This window comes from Chlorocebus sabaeus, chromosome 20 (genome assembly GCF_047675955.1).
Source record: "Chlorocebus sabaeus isolate Y175 chromosome 20, mChlSab1.0.hap1, whole genome shotgun sequence".
In the NCBI taxonomy this organism is placed as follows: Eukaryota; Metazoa; Chordata; class Mammalia; order Primates; family Cercopithecidae; genus Chlorocebus; species Chlorocebus sabaeus.
In genome coordinates, this window is record NC_132923.1 from 107,724,275 (window position 1) to 107,745,995 (window position 21,721).

General features: G+C 48.1%; 1 long non-coding RNA gene across 1 annotated transcript; it reads left to right on the forward strand.

The window, feature by feature from the left end:
• Window positions 1-986: 986 nt before the first annotated feature.
• Window positions 987-21,552, forward strand: LOC140709387 (uncharacterized). The gene is made up of 3 exons (XR_012089892.1): window positions 987-2,054; window positions 17,842-17,984; window positions 19,953-21,552. It is a non-coding gene; the product is annotated as an uncharacterized lncRNA (long non-coding RNA).
• The last annotated feature ends 169 nt before the right edge of the window (window positions 21,553-21,721 follow it).

Here is a 21,721-nt window from a genome sequence, read left to right on the forward strand (position 1 = left end):
AAGAGGGGAGGGCATCTAGACAGGGAGAAGGGCCGGGGCAAAAGTAGGGACAGGTACTTCATGATGTGCATCTGGCTGATATCTGTGCCTCTGCATGGGCTGTGAGCTGAGGGCACTGGGAGCCTGGGAAGGGTTTCCAGCTGGGAGGGACCCAGCCAGCTTTGTGCTGCTGAGGAGAATTCTGGGTTAGACTGGTGGGGATGAGCTTGAGGGCAGAGAGCATGCATAGTGTGTGGAGCTGGGGCATGAGGTGGGCTTGACTAGAGGACCAAGGAGGGCACAAATGGTCAGGATGTGCCTCAGGTGAGCTGGAGAGAAGCAGTCAAGCCAATGGGCTTGATGTGGAAATGCCTGAGCTGCAGAACAAGGCTTCTTCAAACTCCCAACTAATGTTGGGGTCTCCCCACCGAGACAGAGATAGACTGGTGGGCAAGGCTTGGGGGCTAGGGGGTCAGAGAGCTGAGAAGGTCAACCAGGGCATCACCCACATAACTCACAGGGATGTCAGGAGGAACATTCTCTCAACCAGAACCAGGGCAGGAAAGCTGACAGGACTAGAGAAGTTTCCTCCCACCAGACAGCCAAAGGGAAACACATTTGTTTTCAGGAGACAACGTGATTGTTCTTTGCACTGAAAAGGCATGAATAGAAAATTCCACTTTCCAAGACAGCCATTTCCTCCCCCAAGCACTAAAGGGAGCTTCTGTCCCCAGCTTATTGGTGCTTGAAATTCTACCACTGGAGCTCCATTCCTATGGCTTGAGGCTTTGCCATTTGTTAAAATGCAAACACCTACAAATAAGTCATGTCTCCAACACAAACTTATTTTCATTAATTCAACAAATATTTATTGAGTTCTTTCTTTAAACCAGGCAGTACCCAGAGTCTGAGAACACAGAAATTAATTAAGTCTTATACAGAGCCAAACCTTCAAGGAACTGGCAGCTCTGTGTGGATAGCAGGTGGAAAGTAGAGGCGGGGATGCATTAGGAAACCTGACCATAACGGTGTTGGAAATGATGGTGGTGGGAGCGAGGTGCTGTGGGAAGGGATAGATTATTTATTTTAGGCAGAGATTATTTATTTTAAAGTTGCAAAAGGTGAAGCTTGACCTGGGATCTAAAAGATAAGGAGGGTAAAGGCTGGGGGCTGAGAATCCCAGATGGAGGGTACAGCAAGGGCAAATGAATGGAGTCATGAGCCAGTACGGGGAAGGGGGACTCCATGCCACTAAGCAGAGGGCTTGGCCATAAGGCAGGACATGGAGACAGGGTTGGAGCAGCAGGGGGAGTTCTGATTGACTGGATCATTTTCATGATCTCAGGCAATGGCGATGGCATCTAGCTCAGGGCTTTGTTGCCTCCCCAGCCCCCATGTCACCACTTCCCACCAAGTACACAAACCCTCCCTCAGGGAACTACCCTGTCCTCTCAACACAAGCCCTGAATGACCCACCCTCAGCTTCAGGGCCGGATTCTGATTGGCCTAAGCCGGTTGGTCTAGCCTATCTTGCTGGATACAGTGATTGGTTCTGGCAATGACACATGACCCAGTTCAGACCAATGAAAGGCGAGGAGATGTTTGCTGGGGTTTCTGGGAAACAGGAGCTGTCCCTTTCTTCAGAGTGAGCTCCCGGAAGCGACTGGCTCTTTTCTGATCGCTGCAGAGTGAGGGTGTGATGGGCCAGCAAGGATGGGCAATAGTCGAGAAGGAGAGAGGAGAGATTGCCAGAGAGATGGAGCCCGAACCTGAACGCAGGATCAAAGGGCAACTGGGGAGCACCAGCTCTGGAGTTCTCAGTCGGCTGTGCCGCTGACTTACCAAATTTGCCTAAGCCCGTTTGTTGGTGTTTTCAGGTCCTAACTGATGCGGTGCCATTTTTCAAGTACAGAATTGGATAAGAGTTGGAGATAGGGAGCCGCCAGCAGGTGCAAGCACTTCTGTGGGTCCGGTCCCTTTACTTCTGATTCTGTCTCTGTGTACGCTTATCACAAGTCAGGGTCTTGCCCTGGAAAACATCTCCCGACCCCTCTTGCTGGCCTGGCACCTGCACAGTAAGTCCTGGTCGGGCAGCCCGGGTGTCAGGAACCCTGGGCTCTGTCCCAACCCTGTCTGCTGTCTGGCTGTGGGACCTGGGCTGAGTTACGTCCACTCTCTGGGCCAAATTTGTGATTCATCCACCAGCCCATAGATTGTGAACTCCCCGAGGGAAAGGGCAATGTCCAACCTACACATGTGGCCCCCAAGCCCAGGACAGGCCTGGCATACAGCAGGTGTCCATGGGGCTGTTGAACAGTGTGGGAGTGGCACCTTCCTGCTCTAACCTCCCAGGATCAGGGCCATTCATGATGCCGACAGGGACAGCTGCAATTCCTTCTGTCCACCCCAACAGCCTCCTGGAGGCCCTGGCCCGATGCTAGAGCAGCAGGAAATCTCACAGGAAGAGATTTCACATGGAGGCTTTGAGGCAGAGGCCTCAGTTCGCACACAGCCTCTATCTCTGTTGAAGGTTCACTGAGCCACAATTAGACTATAGGGTGAGGAAAATTCTCCAAAGGCTCAACCCTTTACTCTCCGGCTGCAGCTGACCTGGGCAAGATTTGAAACTCTTAGTTCATTGGTGTCTGTGGCAGGGCTGAGGGAGGAAGAGCAATGATGAGGAGCCCATGTTACAAGACAAAAATCAAAAAGAGAAATGAGGCTGGGCATAGTGGCTCACACCTGTAGTCCCAGCACTTTAGGAGGCCAATGCAGGCAGGTCACTTGAGGTAAGGAGTTCGAGACCAGCCTGGCCAACATGGCAAAACCCTGTCTCTACTAAAAATACAAAAATTAGCCAGACGTGGTGGTGAGCACCTGTAGTCCCAGCTACTCTGGAGGCTGAGGCAGGCGAATCACTTGAACCTAGGAGGCAAAGGTTACAGTGAGCCGAGATCATGCCACTGCACTCCAGCCTGGAAGACAGAGGGAGACCCTGTCAAAAAAAGAAAGAGAGAAAGAGAAGAGAGAGAGAAGGGGGAGGGGAGGGAGGGAGGGAGGAAGGAAGGTAGGAAGGGAGGGAGGGAGGGAGGGAGGGGAGAAAACGAGAAAAAAGAAGGAAAGAGAGAGAAGGAAGGAAGGAAGGAAGGAAGGAAGGAAGGAAGGAAGGAAGGAAGGAAGGAAAGAAGGAAGGAAAAAAAAAAAGAAAAATGGGCTGGGCATGGTGGCTCATGCCTGTAATCCCAGCACTTCGGGAGGCCAAGGCGGGAGGATCATGAGGTCAGGGGTTCAAGACCAGCCTGCCCAACATGGTGAAACCCCATCTCTACTAAAAATACAAAAATTAGCTGCACATGGTGGCAGGTGCCTGTAATCCCAGCTACTCAGGAGGCTGAGGCAGGAGAATTGTTTGAACCTGGGAGGCAGAAGTTGCAGTGAGCTGAGATTGTGCCACTGTACTTCAGCCTGGGTGACAGGGTTAAACTCTGTCTCAAAAAAAGAAAAAAAAAGAAACAAATCCATGGGGTTCAGCTAATGTTTATTCCTTAACAACAGCAGAGCCACTCCTCTGCCCTATTGGGTGGCATGGGCTGAACCTCAGATTGCTCAGAGGATGAGGACCTGTGTGTCTGTATTCACAGGCAGGAGCAGAGAAGGCAGGGGTGGAAAGACCCACTTTCTCCCATGGGGAGAGGGTTCAGTCTAAAGAGAGCTGGAGGTGAGTCAGTGGCTCAAAGCGACCCTGTTGTATGTGTAGGGAGTTTGTGAGGGGAGAGTAAATCTTGTATGACATGTGAGGGTGGGCAGGGATGAAAATAGAGGAGGAAAATGAGGAAGTGGTGGATGATGATCAGGAAAAGTTAAGAGCCAGAACATAAAATGTTGAATTCCAAGTCAAGGATCTTGGCCTTCACTCAGTGGGCAGTGTACCTCACACCACACACCCCAGAGGAATTTTGGCAGTGTGCCCAGAGATACATGAAGCCATAACATGGGTACAGGACATCATCCCTCTGTGTGGAAAATGCCCATTATTTTATATTTTATATTAAAACAATCATGGATATATCACAGAGGGCAAAATATGCATGGCTTTGAAATATTAGATTGGAGAATTCAAAGAACCTATGAGCCTGTGGCTGGAGGAGATGAAGCCCTGTCTGGATGCAGACCTCTCAGTAACCCGGATGTCCCCATGTCCTAATGCTATTAGCAGGAAGCTCCCAGTTTCTCCTTCCCAAATTTATCAGAATGGAACCTCAGCCTCCTCCAATACTGGGAGGGAAGAAATTGGGGGATGGCGGGGGCTGTCCATGGTGCTAAAACTGGATTACTCCATTTCCACAGATGAGCTCTGACCTTAAAGTTTCTATTCTGTCTTCACCTTCTGGAAGCTAGATGAAGGAGGGTGGCTCAGGGAGACCCCAGGAAGCTGAACACCCCAAGGGCTAAGGAAGTAATAATCCTCAGGGCAAGGTAGGGCTGGAGAGTAGAGAGAGGACCTAGAGGAACAAGATTAGGACAATTATCATGTGTAGCATTCACAGGTCCTAGGAAAAACATTTTCTTGAGTTTGGAGACTTTCTCTGCTTCCTAAGAACCATTCAGTGTTCTTGAAGTGAGCCCTGAAAATGGTCCCTTAGGAAAATAGTTCCAGGATCTCCTCTTTGTGTGTGTGGGTGTGTATCTGTGTGTGTAGTTGCTTCTGTATGCATGTGTGCGGCTCACTATGCATGTAATAGACTCTGTGTGTGATGATACACAGCTCATATTAAAACAACTGGCATCTCATAATTCAATTCCTCAAGAGGAAAAATCTAGGACAAATATTTAGCTGGTATTTTATCCCAATTCAAAAATGTGTACATCCTGAGTTGTCTCATCTCCACCCACAGCCCTGTAGTCACAACCACCCAGGTAGCATCTGCTAAGACGAGAAAGCTCCAGTCTCCATGTGCAGGGGTGGGGGTGCCTGTCTTGGTGGGGGCTGAGGGGAAAGCCTGCAAGCATTTCACAGTTCCAAGGAGATGGAAAGCCTGCCGCTCAGCACAGCCAACTTGGGCTTGCAGACATGGTCTCTAGCTAAACTTCTTGTCTGGCCCATCATGACTAAAGGGAAGGGCCCTGCACCCGTAGTGTCTATACCCATCCATCTTGGGCTGCTCTATTCTCCAGTCTTGCTGGGCCTTACAGGCCTGGGAACATCCAGCCTTCAGACATAGTGTTGGCCAACTCAGAACCTTGGCTGCAGGCAGAGCTGGGCTGGAGTGTAGGCTCCACTACTCACCCATTGTGGGACTGAGTTCATGTTGTTTCAACTGCTGCACCTCATTTGCTGTTGACCCCAGTGAGTGCCCCAGTGTGGCTGCCACACAGTCAGTGCTCCCTCACTGTGGATTGCCCTCTCCGTCTCCCTAACAGGAGACATGACAGTCATTTGCTCATGTACATTTCTTCCTGAGTGATCTATTGACATGAAATTGGCCTTCAGCTGCTTCTTTTTTTTTTTTTTTTTTTTTTTTTTGAGACAGAGTCTCACTCTATTCCCCTGGCTGGAGTCCAGTTACGGTATGATCTCGGCTCACTGCAACCTCTGCTTCCCGGGTTCAAGTGATTCTCCTGCCTCAGCCTCCTGAGTAGCTGGAATTCCAGGTGCCCACCACCACGCCTGGCTAATTTTTGTATTTTTAGTAGAGACGGGGTTTCACCATGCTGGCCAGGCTGGTCTTGAACTCCTGATCTCAGGTGATCCACCCACCTCGGCCTCCCAAAGTACCGGGATTACAGGTGTGAGCCACAGCGCCCGGCCTCAGCTTCTTATATATTTATCAATTTAGCCACCATTGGTACATAAACTGTTGTCCTCACAGTAAAATTTGTTAGCTACATTCCTTTGCTTGTGTGATTTGGGCTTCTGTGCCTCTTCAGACTTCTCTCAACTCGGACAAATCCATCTGCTCATCTGTATGAACAAGCCCTCTTATCTTCCAGTGGGATGGATTTTCCAGCCTCTCCCAGAACACACACATTTGTAGATTTACAGCTCCTTTTTCCACTTCTGCTGCCGCTCTAGCTACTGCATATTGAGGACTTGCTCTTGGCCAGGCATAGTACTGAATGCTTTGCCAAGATTCTCTCTAAGAAATGGGCACCATTCTTATCCCCATTTTACAGATGTGAAAACTGAAGTTTAGAACAGTTGAATGATTAGCCCAAAGTCCCCCAAATACTGAGTGGTGGAGCCAGTCTTTGATTTTAGATTTTTCTGATTCTAGAGCCCACAATTTCTGCTTGCATTTTGTACCATAGAATGGAAACAGTCCTCCTCCAAATGTTCCATTGTCTCCTTCTCTTTGTCCTTCTCTTCTTCCTCATCCTCTCCCGCCGCCTTCTTTTCTTCTCACCCTCCTCTTCTTCCTCCCCATTCCTCTGTAAACCTCTTCTTTTTCTCTTTCTCTTCCCCAGATATTTGCCCCCAGCCCAGCACTGCCAAACCTCTGCAGCCAGGATGTTTAAGAGCTGAGATTCCATGTCACCTGCTGGGACAGCAAGGGGAATATGGCTTCAGAGACATCCCTACATTATGGGAGGAAGGCAGGCCAAGACCTCCAGACTTACAACCCACCCTGAGGCCCCTCCCCTGGCTCGGAGCTGTGTGCCTAGAAAAAGACGCGTTGGTTTCTCCTTCACTTCTAGCAGCTCAGTGGAGGGACCATCCCTGTCCTCAGCATCCCATCGCTGCAGGTGTGTGGGTGACGACAACGCTGTTCCCAGGTTTACTTTCACAGTGTGCCAAAGAGTTTCTTCTGGACCTCATGTGATCTCACAGCATCCTGGGAAGCAGAGCATTATGCCCTCTGAATGGGGAAACTCAGGTCACACAGGAAGGTAAGAGCAGAACCAGCATCAGATCCCAGAGTCTCTCATTCCCAGGCCAGTGTCTGTAACAAAAGGGCAGGCCCAACCTGTGAGTTGGTCACGATGTCGGTTGTTTTAGTTTTTATTTCAGCACGAGTCTCACTGCCTGATCTTCACAGCCGTGGGGGAGGGTGGGGCCAGAGCTGTCTGGATTCAGTTCAGGGCCCCAGCTCTGCCACTGGCTCAATGTGTGTGACTTTGGGCACTGAGGCTCCTTTGCCTCAGTTTGCCACAGGCCTATTTTCTCATCTGTAAAATGGTCTTTCACGGGACCAGGGCAGAGTTTGACTCCCCAGCAATCTGTGCTCGGAGCATCCCATTCCCCAGGGGCTTCAGGGCTGGATGTGGCCTGCATGGCCACTTGGTTCCGCAGCAGCTGCTTCACTTCCTCAGCCAGGATTTTAATTCCTCCTGCTGGAAACTGGGTCCATGCGTTTGGCCTGAATAAGTTGATCTGTCTACATTACTATTTCCTGAGGCTGTTCACATTGGAAGCAGCAGGTGGTTCTTCCGTGTGCTTCAGAAAGCGCCCCAGAGTCCAGCTGGGACAAATCCATCCCTCCAAAGCAACATCTCCTGGAAGGCAGCACTGAATTATGTCGCATTATAACAGCATTTCACTTGGTTCCTGTGACCTTCATTTAGCCAGAGCCAGAATCTGCTGAGACGCCCACTCCCCTGTCTGGAGACTTTTCCTGGCCTGCACTAGGCAGACTGCATCATAGCAGGTAGGACGGGGGTCAACGGCAGGGTGAGGCAGGGGCGGGCAGGGATAGGCCCCCTTGACAGAGAGGAGAAGGCGGGATTCAGAGGACCACATCCATGGGACAATTTGCTTCACAGGGCCACTCACCCACCATGGGTGGCCCTGGAGACTCCTGTCCCCTTCACCCATTCCCTTCCTCACTCACTCAGCAAACATTTCTTGGCCACTGATGTGCCGGGGTGACGTGCCAGGTTAAGGGGACACAGAGGTGGGGAAGAGCTTGCCTTTATCTCAGGGACTGATAGTCTGGAACAAGACACAGAAACTCTGCGTCAAGTAACAATAACAGACATCAGGGAACAGGAGGAGGGAGCAGTTAACTCCCTCCAGGGTTAGGGGGACAGGGGTGTGTCTCAGGGTGGCTGCCACAAAGGGTGCTCTTTTTGAAGCACATGGAAGAACCGCCTGCTGCTTCCAATGTGAGCAACCCCAGGAAATGGTCATTTCAACAGCTTGCCCTGAGTCAAGGGCCCAGTGCTGATAGTTTATCTGAAAGGGAATCCCTCTCAGATAAAATGTGGAAACAGAGTGACTAAGCTGGGAAAAGAGAAAAGTCAGTGAAGTGTGAACTAAGCAGTGGGTTACAGCGATGGCAGCTTTGGGGCTCAGTCCTGCTGGGGAGCCTCTGAGGCCTGCGTGGAAGACGTCCCAGAGTCCACTCTCATGACTTAAGGGGCAGTGGGCCCTGTTCACCGCCTCTCGGGCATTAACTCCTCCTGTCCCCTGTACTCCTAGCTGACACCTGCTACACAGACAAGCAAGTTCTCCAGGTGCCAGAGAAAGAGAGAAAGAGATACAGGCATTTGAGGTGGGAAGCTCTCAGCATGCTCAGAACAGTCTGTAGCCGCAGAACTCAGGGAGCCAAGGTGAGGGGGACACCAACCACATCTGTTACAGCATCTTAGGAAAGCTGACATCTGAGCTGGGTTTGAAGGTGAGTAGGAGGTTTGCAGCTGGAGTGAGCAGGGTGAGTGGCTCATCTGGGCAGTACAAGCAGTATGTGGATGGGAGGGGAAGAAATGAAAGAAATGAAACAGATTGGCTCTCAACTAGAGGAGGAGAGAGTCTGTTCTGAGATAAGGTTAAGAGTCCTCTTCCCGAGTTGGCTGAGAACAGGTTCAGGAGAGAAGGGAGTATTTGAGGAAGTCAGGTCACTATTGGGAGTGAAGGAGTTGATGGTGGGACTAGGGGAGAGCTTAAGAAAGGTGGAGGATCTGAATAGTCCTTGAAGGGAAGGGAGGTCGGAGCAGATGACAGGGAGGTGGCAGAAACGATGGTGATGCTGGAGCCCGCCAACATTGGCAATCACCCCTTGGCGATGTTGCCAGTACTCACTGAGAGCAGTTTTCTCAGCAGCTTCCCGGCAGCTCAGAACAGGAGTTGAGAAAGCAGATGGTTGCATTGGCAAGTGGCTGGGGGTTGGTAAGGCAGGTAGGCGAGAGGAGAATGTCAGCCACCTGCAGGCACAGAATTCCTTGGGGGAGGTTTCACTGGCTTCCCATTGCCTTCCTACCCTGGGACCTGGGAGAAGAATGGGGAAGGGTTGAAAAGACCAGGGCTGGGGGTTTCAGTGCCTGGGCTCTCATCCAAGCTCTGCTGTTCCCTTTCTGTGTGACCCTAGGCAAGCCACCTCCCCTTGTGGGACCTCTTTCTACACCTATTAACTCAGGTCTTCTCATCCTCAGCACTACTGACGTTGCAAGCCGGACAATTTCTTGTTGGGGGCAGGGGGGGCTGTCCCATGCATTATAGGATATTTAGCAGCATTGCTGGCCTCTACCCACTAGATGCCAGTAGCATAACCATATTGTGGTAACCAAATGGCCCCTGGGAAGCAAAATTGCCCCCACTAAGCACTGTATTAATCAGAATAACAATAATATAATTGGAATAATAATGTAAGTGGAATAATAATGATAAGATCTATCCAGCCAACCCACAAGAAGAAGGGTTGTCATGAGGATCACAGAACATCATGGAAATTGAGGTGGGGAGAAAGCCTTTGCAGCCCATTACAGCAGCCTGGATGTAAGCAGACATCTGACACAAGCTCTCTTCACTTTCCCCGCCTGTAAAGGACATAGGTTAGAAGCTGAGCTGGACCTAGAACCCAGGCATCCTGATTCCCAGCTCCAGGCTTTGGCCTTTCCGCAAGGCATGCTGGGAGGATGCCACATCCTCATCTTCGCCATCTTCGCACAGAAACTGAGACTTTCCAAGACGGATCTGAAAGAGGCAGAGGTGAAGAGAAAGGCCAAGAGGAGAACAAGGGGGAGGCCAAATCTTCATCTCAAATCTGATTGAGATGGAGGCAGCAAGAAGGCCAAATGCCAGGGTGGAGAGCATGTGAATAGGGACTATTCAGGAGACAGAGACCACACCAGTAACCTGAACATGGAAAATGTTATGTAAAGAACTGTTCATGAGGCCAGGCGTGGTTGCTCACACCTGTAATCCCAGCACTTTGGGAGGCCGAGGCAGGCAGATCACTTGAGGTCAGGAGTACAAGACCAGCCTGGCCAACATGATGAAACCCCATTTCCACCAAAAAATACAGAAATTAGCTGGGCGTGGCAGTGTGCACCCATAGTCCCAGCTACTCAGGAGGCTGAGGCAGAAAAATCACCTGAACTGGGGAGGCGGAGGTTACAGTAACCCAAGATCGCACCACTGCACTCTAGCCTGGACGACAGAGCGAGACTCCATGTCAAAAACAAAACAAAACAAAACAAAATATAAAAGGTTCATTAGTCAAAGGGGGTAAACTACTAACAGGGATAAAAAAGGACTCTCGAACACAGAAACGACAAGGAGACGGGAATTTTACTACTTCTGGCAATGACTATGGGTGTGGCTGTGGTCTGTAAAAGTGGCTGCCAGTTGAGGAGAGCCTAGCCTGGGAGTGCAGCAGAGCTGGTCCCTGATGGCTGCTGAGGGGAGTGCCACTGGGCAGTTCCCACACCGAACAAAACAGAGGGAGGTCCAACACCAGAAAAGAAATGTCATTCGGCCGGGCACAGTGGCTCACGCCTGTAATCCCAACACTTTGGGAGACTGAGGCGGGTGGATCACCTGAGGTCAGAAGTTCAAGACCAGTCTGACCAATATGGTGAAACCCCATCTCTACTAAAAATACAAAAATTAGCTGGGCGTGGTGGTGCGCGCCTGTGGTCCCAGCTACTGGGGAGGCAGAGACAGGAGAATTGCTTGAACCTGAGAGGCAGAGGTTGCAGTGAGCCAAGATCACGCCACTGCATTCCATCCTGGGCAACAGAGAGAGACTCCATCTCAAAAAACGAAACAAAACAAAGAAATACCATCCGTTTCTATTGCCTTGCAATACCCCTCCACTGCCCTCTATTGACAGAGATTAACATTGCACCAGCCTGCAAACAAATGTTTATAGGATCCAGCTCCAGTAACACAAAGCAGGACACAGAAGGGTGAACTTGAGAAACAATCGGTGGAACCATCACAGTCCTTGCCTTTGACTAATCAGCTTCCATATATATCTTCTACACACTTTTAAACTTCCATTCACAACAAGGCAACTCTGTGTTTCCACCTAAGGAAATGCAGTTGTCCCTTGTACACATAAGGAAGTTCCCACCCTTGCCTCAAAATAAGGAGATACATAGTTCCAACATCATTTACCCCTTGCTAGCTGTATGAACTACTCCTCAAAATCAGCACAGTCACACTGAATATTCTGTTTCCTAAAGGCCATACGGTAAAGTTAACCTCCAATAACTGGTACATAAATAACAATGGGGAGAACACATGGACACAAAGAAGGGAACAACAGACACCCAGGCCTGCTTGAGGTTGGAGGCTGGGAGGAGGGTAAGGACCAAAAAAACTACCTATTGGGTACCATGCTTATTACCTGGGTGACAAAATAATCTGTACAGCAAATCCCTGCCACACACAATTTACCCATGTAACAAACCTGCGCATGTATCCCCTGAACCGGAAATAATGGTTGGAAAGAAAAATAGGCTGGGTGCGGTGGCTCACACCTGTAATCCCAGCACTTTGGGAGGCCAAGGTGGGTGGATCACAAGGTCAGGAGATCGAGACCATCCTGGCTAACACAGTGAAAGCCTGTCTCTACTAAAAATACAAAAAATTAGCCAGGCGTGGTGGCGGGTGCCTGTAGTCCCAGCTACTCGGGAGGCTGAGGCTGGAGAATCACTTGAACCTGGGAGGCAGAGGTTGTAGAGAGCCGAGATTGTGCCATTGCACTCCAGCCTGGGTGACAGAGCAAGACTCTGTCTCAAAAAAAAAAAAAAAAAAGAAAGAAAAAGAAAAATAATAATACCAACAGGAAGAAGGAGAAGGAAACAATTAACATAGTCATAAATGTATACATGTAACAAGAAATGAGAAAATATGCAAAGCTACTCTAGTCCTCATTTCTGTAACTGACCACAAGGCCATAATTTATATCCGCTACTCATTCCGAATTTCCACTACCCTCAACCAGAACCTCAGCTAGTTGGGGTTTTTTTACCGGGAAGAGTGAGTCAAAACATCATTCTTGAATGATATGAGCCCTCAATTATCCTGCCTTTTTTGGATTGCTGAAGTTTCCCATTAACCTTTACAGTTGGGCATGGAAGTGCTAAGAGGCACCGCCGCAGAATCCCCTGAGTTCCAGACATAGCCCGCCTGTCCCCATTGTGTAGAAGCAATCAAATTTTTCCTTGGAAACCAGGATCAATCATTCCATCCAATAGAGTAACCCTTTTATCCGCCCGTTTGATAGGTGATGTAAGGACCCCAAATGGCTAGAGGCAGTCTCATCCTTCCATTCACTGGAACCAGTGTTGTGTCCTCTGGGATTCCCCCCATCCTTGCCTTAGGAACAAAGATATCTGAGCCAGCAGAGCTCAAATTTACAAAGACAAGAAGCAAACATTCTCCAAGTGGGTGATTAAGAATAATAACGGGAGGAGCCTGTACCAGTTTTCATTTATTGCTTCTGAGTTCCAAATCCAACCCTCATGGCCTGCTTGTGAAACTAGAACATTTTCTCTTGCAAGCTAGCATGGTGTTGATTCTGTCAATAGATGGCACTGACAGGATGTTGGACACTCTGATTCCAGAGTACTTGGCTTCTTCTTGCATTCGGTGGTGTGCAGGACACTCGGTAGAGCACACCGCTGGTGACAGCAGCAGCCCTCCCATATCTGAGTTCCCAAAGGCAGGATCTATAGAAGCCCCAGCTGACTTCCACTTATCTTCCCAAAACTGGTTTCCTATCCTCCCACCCCAAATACTCTGAGAAAGTTCTTGGCAGCCAGTGCTCCAGCTGGCTTCCCAGCAAGTTCAACAGAAACCCTCACAGGCAGCTTCTGAATTTCATCAGCATCTCAGCAGCCGTGTCCACTAACCTTGGCCCACCATGAGACCATCTCTGGACTGAAATTCCAGTGAAATTGTCTGCCATCCAATAGGCTGCAACTGTACCTTCCTCAAGGGCCTGAATCTCTGCTGTGGAGAGGATCCTCTCTTCCTTCTAAGTTTTGGGCCTTGTACATTCTCCTTCATCTTAGTGGTATTCTTTAGAGTTCTCTTTCATTCCCCCTCAGTTAATTTCATATGTTTTCTGTATCTTGATTGAAAATTGACTGACATAGAACCACTCCCACTTCCACCCCTGATTAATGGACCCATGTATTCTAACAATGAGGGAGGTAGCACTATACAATGGTGTCTGATTCAAAGCACATATCGCATCCTTTCAGGGAATGTCTCCCGAGTGGTGCCACACCTAAGACTTCAGTAAGCCATTCCATCTTTTAATTAGACCATTCACTTCCAGGTGATGAGTGATGTGGTAAGACCAGTTAATTCCATGGGAATGAGCCCACTTCTGTATTTCCTTTGTTGTAAAGTGAGTTCACTGGGAAGAGGCAATTCTGTGTACTATACTATGATGGTGGGTGAGACATTCTATGAGTACACAGATGGTGGCAGGGACAAAAGAATCACAGGCAGGGACATAAAATCTATCCCCAGATAATGATTCTATTTCAATAAGGAGGAATCTATGCCCCCTACATGATGGGAGAGGTACAATGAAATCAAGATGAAACCTGGTAGATGACCAGTCTATCCAGGGAACGGTGCCATCTTGTGGGCTCATGTTGGTCTCTTCTGTCGGAAGACTGAGCACCCAGCAGTGGCAGTGTCCAAAGAAGTCTTCAGGAAGGGAATGTTCATGTTCTTAAGCCCAGGTATATCTTCCATCCCTGCCACTACAGCCACTTTACTCATGGACCCACTGAACAAGCATAGGGACTGAGGAATAAAGAGGTTAACTGATCATCACAAAGCATGTCATATTGCTCACCTACTTACTGAAAGCCTCCACTGCAGTGGATGCCCCTTAGCAAACATTCCCATGGGACACAAATCTTCACAGTCTATGCCCATTCTGAGAAGCCCATCCACATGACTGTTCTGAAGAATTCCCCTTCATCAATCTTCCAATCCTGTTTCTTCCAAGTCTCTGACCATCCAGCCAAATCATACCATTAACAACTGCTCATAAATCAGTGTAGAGCCATACTTCTGGTCATCTCTTATTCCAGAATGGACAACCAAATATACTGCTTAAAAGATTTTCCCCCACCACTGTATTTCAAGGTCACCCTAATGGGGCTGTGAAACCTCAGTCTTCCGTTTTGGGTGGTGTATCAGACAGCACCATCTGTAAACCAGCTTTGAGTTTTCATTGTTCAGCAACTAGTCATAAGGAGCTCCCCAAGAAGCCATAGGCATGATTTGAGGGGGACAAGGCAATGAAGCAGGAGTTGATGTTAGAGGAGTTTGAACTACTAATTTATCCAACTTACTCACACCTTCCAGACTTGCCCAAGTGAGGTCTCTTTAATATCATTCTCATGAGATGATAGATTGCTGCCACACAAAGCTAACCTTATAGCTAGTTGTCAATAGAATCTTAATTAGCAGTCTTAGGCTGCATGGTCACTTGATGTCCCAGTTAGGCATCCAGTCTCTACCACAGTCCAGTAGCAAGTTAGAACCTGTTTCTCGGGGTGGGGGGCGGGGGGGAAGTTGTGTCTGAATAAACAGGAATAGATTTACTTTAGAATCCTGAAAGTTTGCATTGTGATTCCCCTTTAGGGGCTTAACTGTGATTCCATACAGCATCCCTACCTGCTATGGACAATTTGAGAATCACTGGATTCTACTGGATCATCCACGTTGTAGAAAACCTTTTTCTGAAGCCTTAATTTGCTGCAGAACCTCCTTGACTCAAGACTGGAAGCCTGATGGAGATTTTTGCTCATGAGTCAAAGTTACACACTCAAATGTGACATATGTTGCCTCTAAAATCCGAAATGCCTACCAAGTGCTATGCCTCTTTTTTAGCAGTAGATAATGTGCAGCAACTTGACTTTCACCTTGGAGAGACATCTCAACATGTTCCAGACCACTGAACCTCAGAAACTACCGAGACGGCAGACCTCTGAAATTCTGTGGGATTTATTTCCCACTCTGTCATTCACATATGTTGTACTTGCTACTTCCTGTTCATCAGGTATAATCAGCTCATCATCAATGTAGTACACCAGTGCAATGCTTTGTAGAATGTCAAAATGATCATATTATCTGTAGTCTAAATAATAGGAGAAAGCAAGAGAAATTGACTTGGCTCTGAGGCAAGACTGTGAATGTGTACTGTTGGCCCTTCCAGGTAAAAGCAAACTGTTTTTGATGGTCCTCACTAATTGGTACAGAGAAAAATTCAGTAGATGGGTCAACAGCTACATACCAAAGTGGTATACTGAGTTGCCCCAGTAAAGATGCTCTATCTGAGGCAGCAGCTGCAACTGGAGTTAACACCTAATGAAATATACAATAATATAGTCATTCTCCAAAACCCTTCCAACCTCTGCATAGGTCAAATAGGCAATTTAAATGGTGATGAGATAGGAATCACCACCCCTGCATATTTCAAGGCTTCATTAATCTCTGAAATTTCCCCAGGGATATGGAAGTGCTTCCAGTTTGCTATCATGGCAGAGAGGAAGTTCCAGAAACTTCTATTTAGGTGCTTTCTTCCATGATGAACCTCATTCCATAAGTCAAAGACCCAAAATGGGTTCTCTTCCAGTGAGAGTCTGCCAATTTCACTTACACATTCAGAAACTGGGGGAATGACCAACTGAACACATTTGGACTAAATATCTATCATCTGATGATCTAAGTCAAGACTTTGAATGGTGGACCCCAGTGGCATTTTGCATCCCCAGGAATTATCATAAATTCAGATTCAATGTCTAGTAATCCCCCAAAGGTCTGGGTACTTTCTTTCCCCAAATGCAGTCATTCTAGTAAGTGGCCACAGGTTCCCTTGAAGAAGGCTTTGAGGAAGTTTTTTTTAATTCTTTTTATTTCAAATGTTTTGGGGGCACAAGTAGTTTTTGGTTACATGGATAAGTTCCTTAGTGGTGATTTCTGAGATTTTAGTGCACCCCCTCACCCAAGTAGTGCACACATACCCACTATGTAGTCTTTCATCCCTTGCACCCCCCAAACCTTCCCCCACTGAGTCCCCAAAGTCCATTATATCATTCTTGCGCCTTTGTATCCTCATAGCTTAGCTCCCACTTATAAGTGAGAACATACAATATTTGGTTTTCCATACCTGAGTTACTTCACTTAGAATAAAGGAGGCTTGGAGGAAGATTTATGGTATATTCTTACAGCACTACTGCAAGAATCTTCTTCAAAGGATCTGGCATCCTCTTAAATCAAAAGCTCTGATCTGTGAATTGCTTTAGGTCTAGAAACTGGATGAGAAACCATAACTCCAACATAGTCATTCAAGTCAGGTTTTGGGCACCAGTGCTAAGAGTTTTGTTTGTTCATTTGTTTTTCTGTTATACAGATCAAGCAGTGCTTTAGTAGGCTATCTGTCCATTTCCTTTCTGGGGACAAAGTGGTCAATTAGTCACCACCAAAGATCCCTATGGGCCAAGGCATTCTAATTACAGGTACATTCCTGCTGCCCTTTATGGTACATCACCCATATTGTCTTTGGCTATTAAGCAATCCCACTTCGCCTCTGCTGCTCCAGGAGGCTGTCGTACCCGTGAAATCAAGAAGCTCATAGGAATGATAGCATAATCTATGGTAATAACTGGACTATGAAGGTGAACATCCACAGAGTTTCTTAAGGATGAAAGTTCACCTTTCAATAATATATTTCTCAGTGCCTTAGTTAAGAAGGTGTCTTCTGAGAATTTTCATGGAAGATAGTTTGGGGGAGTGGTTATGCAGGCCACACATGATAAATTCACTCCAACATCCTCTCTCCTTAAGCCTTTGGATTCCCTCTTCCACATTATGCCATGGAACCTCTGGCATTTCAACTTCATTAAATGTAAGCCACCTTCAAGTCCCAAGTTTCAGTCAACCAACTGAGTAAACTGTTAGAGCCAACTTCAGCTGCACAACTTAACACATTAAATACCAAATCCACATCCATGAATTCAGAATTATTATCTTCCACCCTTAGAATCAGCTCTCATATATATTCCCTGAATTATGTAAAATCTTGCCATTAGCAAAATCTTGCCTTTCTTCCGTTGCATTGCCTCCTTCTGCATCACAGTGAGTACCTGTCCCCTTGGAGCATGCTGAGATTTGACCCTGGTTATGGATCTAGTGGTAACAAACGGTGCTTGTGGCATCTCCTGAGGATAATGGTCATGCTGTCTCAAGGCATCTGCCCCATATGAGGTTATCACCACGTTTTCAAACAAAGGAAAACTAACCTCCCCAGATGCAAGAGGGGAAGATATTTCCATTGGCAAGGGAGGCTCAGAGGGCCTCAGGGAATCAGGATTCTCCATTTCATCTGAGTCCAACCAGATGTCCCTATTCCAAGTTTCAAGATCACATTCTTCCCTAATTTATACCCAAACTTTCACATGAAAAACTTGTGATGCTATAAATTTAACTGACATTTAAATTCTGCCACCCACACAATTAAATTTTATGTTTGGTTTTCAGCAACATCAGCCCTGTGGCTACATGAAATATGAGATTCTTTTACGGATGACATGGAAACTCTGTGGTCCTCAAACTATGATTTCAGCTGAGAATTAAATAACCTCGACTTGCCTTTTTTTTTCTAGTAAGTGCTCCAGTGCATGCAAGATTCATCCCATACCACAGTCCTTGTGGGCATCATTACTGGTGTAATCATGGCCAGGTGCAGGAGTCACTTGAGTTCCCAAGACACTTGCTCCAGTTGGCATTGCACCAAAATCCACCACAGGTGATAGCATCGTTATGATACCATTATGCTGTAGATTACGAGCATCCCACTCCCACTGGCAAGGAACTCAGCATTGTGCTCAAGCCCAAAGGCACAATGAAACCTACCAAAATCTCATCTTTGCGGGTCTGTCACCTGGGACCATTCCTGCTCTGGATTCCTTATCAATTAGGATCCAGTCAAGAGACAGAGCTCACACCCATAATCTGAACATGGAAATTTTAATATAAAGAATTATTATCTAACAAAGGATAGTTAATTACTAAAAAGGGTAAAAGAACACTCTATGAGACCCAGAAGCAGCAAATGCAAAAAAGTAGCTACTGTGTCTAGGCTGAGGGAAAGTGAATAATCAAGGAATTAGGGCCTCAGAAGGTCCTCCCCCCAACAGACTTCCTCTATGAGGGAGTGATGACCACGAGAACAAGCAGCCTCCAGTGGCTAAGAAACCTGCCAGGGAAAGTAAGCAGGCTCAGTCGGTGGACATGGCCGTCTTTGTGGGAACCTGATCCCACATAGGTGCAGGCTGGTGTGAAGTTTGAGTAGGGCTGGTCTATAGAATCGACGTCCAAGTGGAGAGAGTAAAGCCTGACGGTTCTTTTCTGTTATACAGAAAAGACGTTTGGAGCTGGTCCACACAGGCCACTGAGGTAATAGCACTGGGCCTTGGTTCCTGTGCTGAGGAAACAAAAATATGGAAGGAGGACCAGAACTTGGAAGGGAAGTGCCTTCCCGTTGCTATCACCTTACAGTGTCCCTCTAGCGCCCTCTCCTGACAAAGCCTGATATACTTCCAGCTGGCACAAGAGAACCGTTCACAGGGTCCAGCTCCAGTATTACAAATCAGGGCAATGAAGGATGTATTTGGAGCTCAGAGACAATAAATTAATAACTGTCATGAGGGAGAGAGGCAGACACGGAAGGGAGCAAAGGGTTGATTAGGTAAGAGGCTAGAAGGGGAAGAGTTTCTATGCCTTTTTTAGGGAAAGGAGCATGCATGGGTTGGAGCCCTGGGGAGCAATCCCAGCCCTCTTCAAAGAGAGAATGCAGTCACAGAATAAACACAGCTCAAGAAAGCTACATTGTTCCACTTTCAAACCAATAGAAAATAAAATTCCTGGACAGGTTCCCTCTTCCCACTCCTGGGAGTAAGTAGGGAGTGGGTTGAGATACATTTCATTTTTCTTGAAAAGGCTTTCTGAGCTCCTGCTGACTCAGGCCACCTCCACCCTCTGTAGATTCAAGACATTAAATTGTCCAGTCGCTGGCTTTTACTGCAGGCCTACTAGATGCCCAGCCTTGAGCCCTGTTTGACTGTGGGCCTCAGCTAAGCCTGTTTGTGGCTGTGGCTGAGCCTAGCTTGAGTGAGTGTTGAGAGGGCAGACTGGTTTGTGGACAAGAGAAACTTCCAGCAGACAATGTGTTTCAGGTTTAGATCTGCCAGTATTTCTCCAGTGATTACAAGAGCAATGGTTTGGAGTCAAGCGACATGGCTTCTAACCCTGTCTTGGCTCTTTTCTAGCTGTGTAGCCTTAAGCAATTCACCTCACCTCTCTGAGTCTGTTTCCTTGTATATCAAATGGTTTTGGTAACATCTATCTCTCAGGATTTCTGGGAAGATTAGAGACAACGTCCACATTAGGTATAATGCAAGGACCTGCCAAAGTAGGTACAGAGGCCCATCAGACCAAAGCTCAGACTATACCCAAGGTTTCATCAGGCTCAGAAAGCAGATACTTAGGCCAGTAGCCTGGGCACTAATGAGCAATGCCAGCCCTATTGTCTCTGAGGGATGTTGAGCCCAGTGCTCTTCAAACAGGGATGCATTAAGAGAATAAACACAGCCCAAGAAAGCCACATTATTCACTTTGAAATCAGCAGAAAATGACATTTCTGGTCAGGGTCCCTCTTCCCACCCCAGGGAGAGAGTAGGAGGTGAGCTTAGATGAGTTTCCTTTTTCTTGAAAGGAGTTCTCAGCTCCTGCGCTCCCACTGACTCAGGCCACCCTCACCATGAGAATTCAGCAGACTAGGATGATCCGGCAGTGTTTCAAGCCGGCCCGCCACCTGCCAGCCCTGGGCCTGGAGAGGCTGGTGATGGTGAGGTTCAGTGGAGGTGAGCCCAGCTAGATCAGACTTGGGAGAACAGCCTGGCTAAGGGTTGAGAGCAGCCTCAAACAGCTGGTGTGGTGCAGGCATAGACTGGCTGTTGTTGCTGAGTTTGCATGAGCACTGGCTTTGGAGTCAGTCCCAAGTTCTAGTCCAGAGACTGAATCTTTTCTAGCTCTGACATTGAGAGCTCTGCCCTCAGTTCTCTGAGCTTCGGCTTTCTTGCCTGCTAAATGGGCTTGGTGATACCCAACTCTCAGGATGCTGGGGAGATTAGGAACAATGTCTGTATTAGGTACAATGCACAGCAGTCACTATCATGATCACCAGGACCAGCCAGGGTTGGGGTGCAGGCCCGTCAGACTAAAGTCAGCGTAAAGCCACCAGCCTCAGAAACCAGATGCTTAGGCCAATGGCCTGAGCCCCCCTGAGCAGTGTCAGCCCCATTGTCTGAGGGATGTTGAACCTGATGCTGTCCTACTTAGAATGAGCTCCTAGAAAGCACCTAGTTCTGCCTCCTCATGGACACATCAGGAGACTGAGCCCCAGCTGTTTGCTCAATGCCACACAGCATGGTGGCAGCTGAGCCAGCATTGGAATCTAGCCTCATGACATCAAGCCATGTGGTCATCCAAGGACTAAAAATGATGTGCTTAAGAGTATAGGCTTTGGAGCCAGACAGACCTGAACTCCAGCCCCAGCTCTGCAACTTTCATTCATTCAACAAATACTCATTGAGTTCTTGTCATGTGCCAGGCACCATGCCTAGTGCAAGGGACACAGGAGGACAAGACCTCCATGGCCCTAGCCTCTCGCTGCTCACAGTCTGGTGGGAACAAATACCCAGTGAATGAACAAGCTCATCACCCACTGTGAGAAAGCAATGAGGGGCAGACGGAGGATGGGCCCTGAAAGAGAAGGGATACTGGGTGCTGGAGGGCCACTCAGGGTATTCAGGGAGGGCATCTCAGGAAGGGGACATCTGATCTGGGGACTGGACACCAGGCAGGAGCCAGGTATGCAGGACTGGAGAAATGTGTCCATGCAAAGAGCTCAGAACGATGGGGGAACAAGAGCCTGGAGTGAGCAGGAGCATGCAGAAGGGACGTGGACAGAGAGGGTGGAGCCAGGACATGTGGGCCTCAAGAGGTCATGGTCAGGAGTGCAGAGCTCATGCACACAGCAACAGGAGGTACTGGAGGGTTTGAGTAGGTGAGTGACGGGATCTGCCCTGTTTTTTCAAAGGATCACACTGGTTGCTGTTGTTTGTGTGACCTTGTTGTCTCTCTGACCTGGGGCAAGTTGCTTAAGCTCTCTAAGCCTCAGTCTCCTCATCTGTAAAATGGCAATGATCACAGTACCCACCTCACAGGTGGAACTGGAGACTGACATATGACAGTCTACGGAGAGCACTGAGCAGTGTGCATTTCAGTGCCAAATAAAGCTTTGCTTTTTCACATCCCCACATCCAAAGCCCTCATCCTCTACCAACTGGCTATTCATTGCCTGACTTGAACCTGTTGATCCTGCCTATGCAATGACTCCATTATTTCTGCACTGCCCTTAGAGCCATGGGGGTGTTGAGGCCAAAGCTCATTAAACTCCTGTCCATCAGAAGTCAGCAGGGG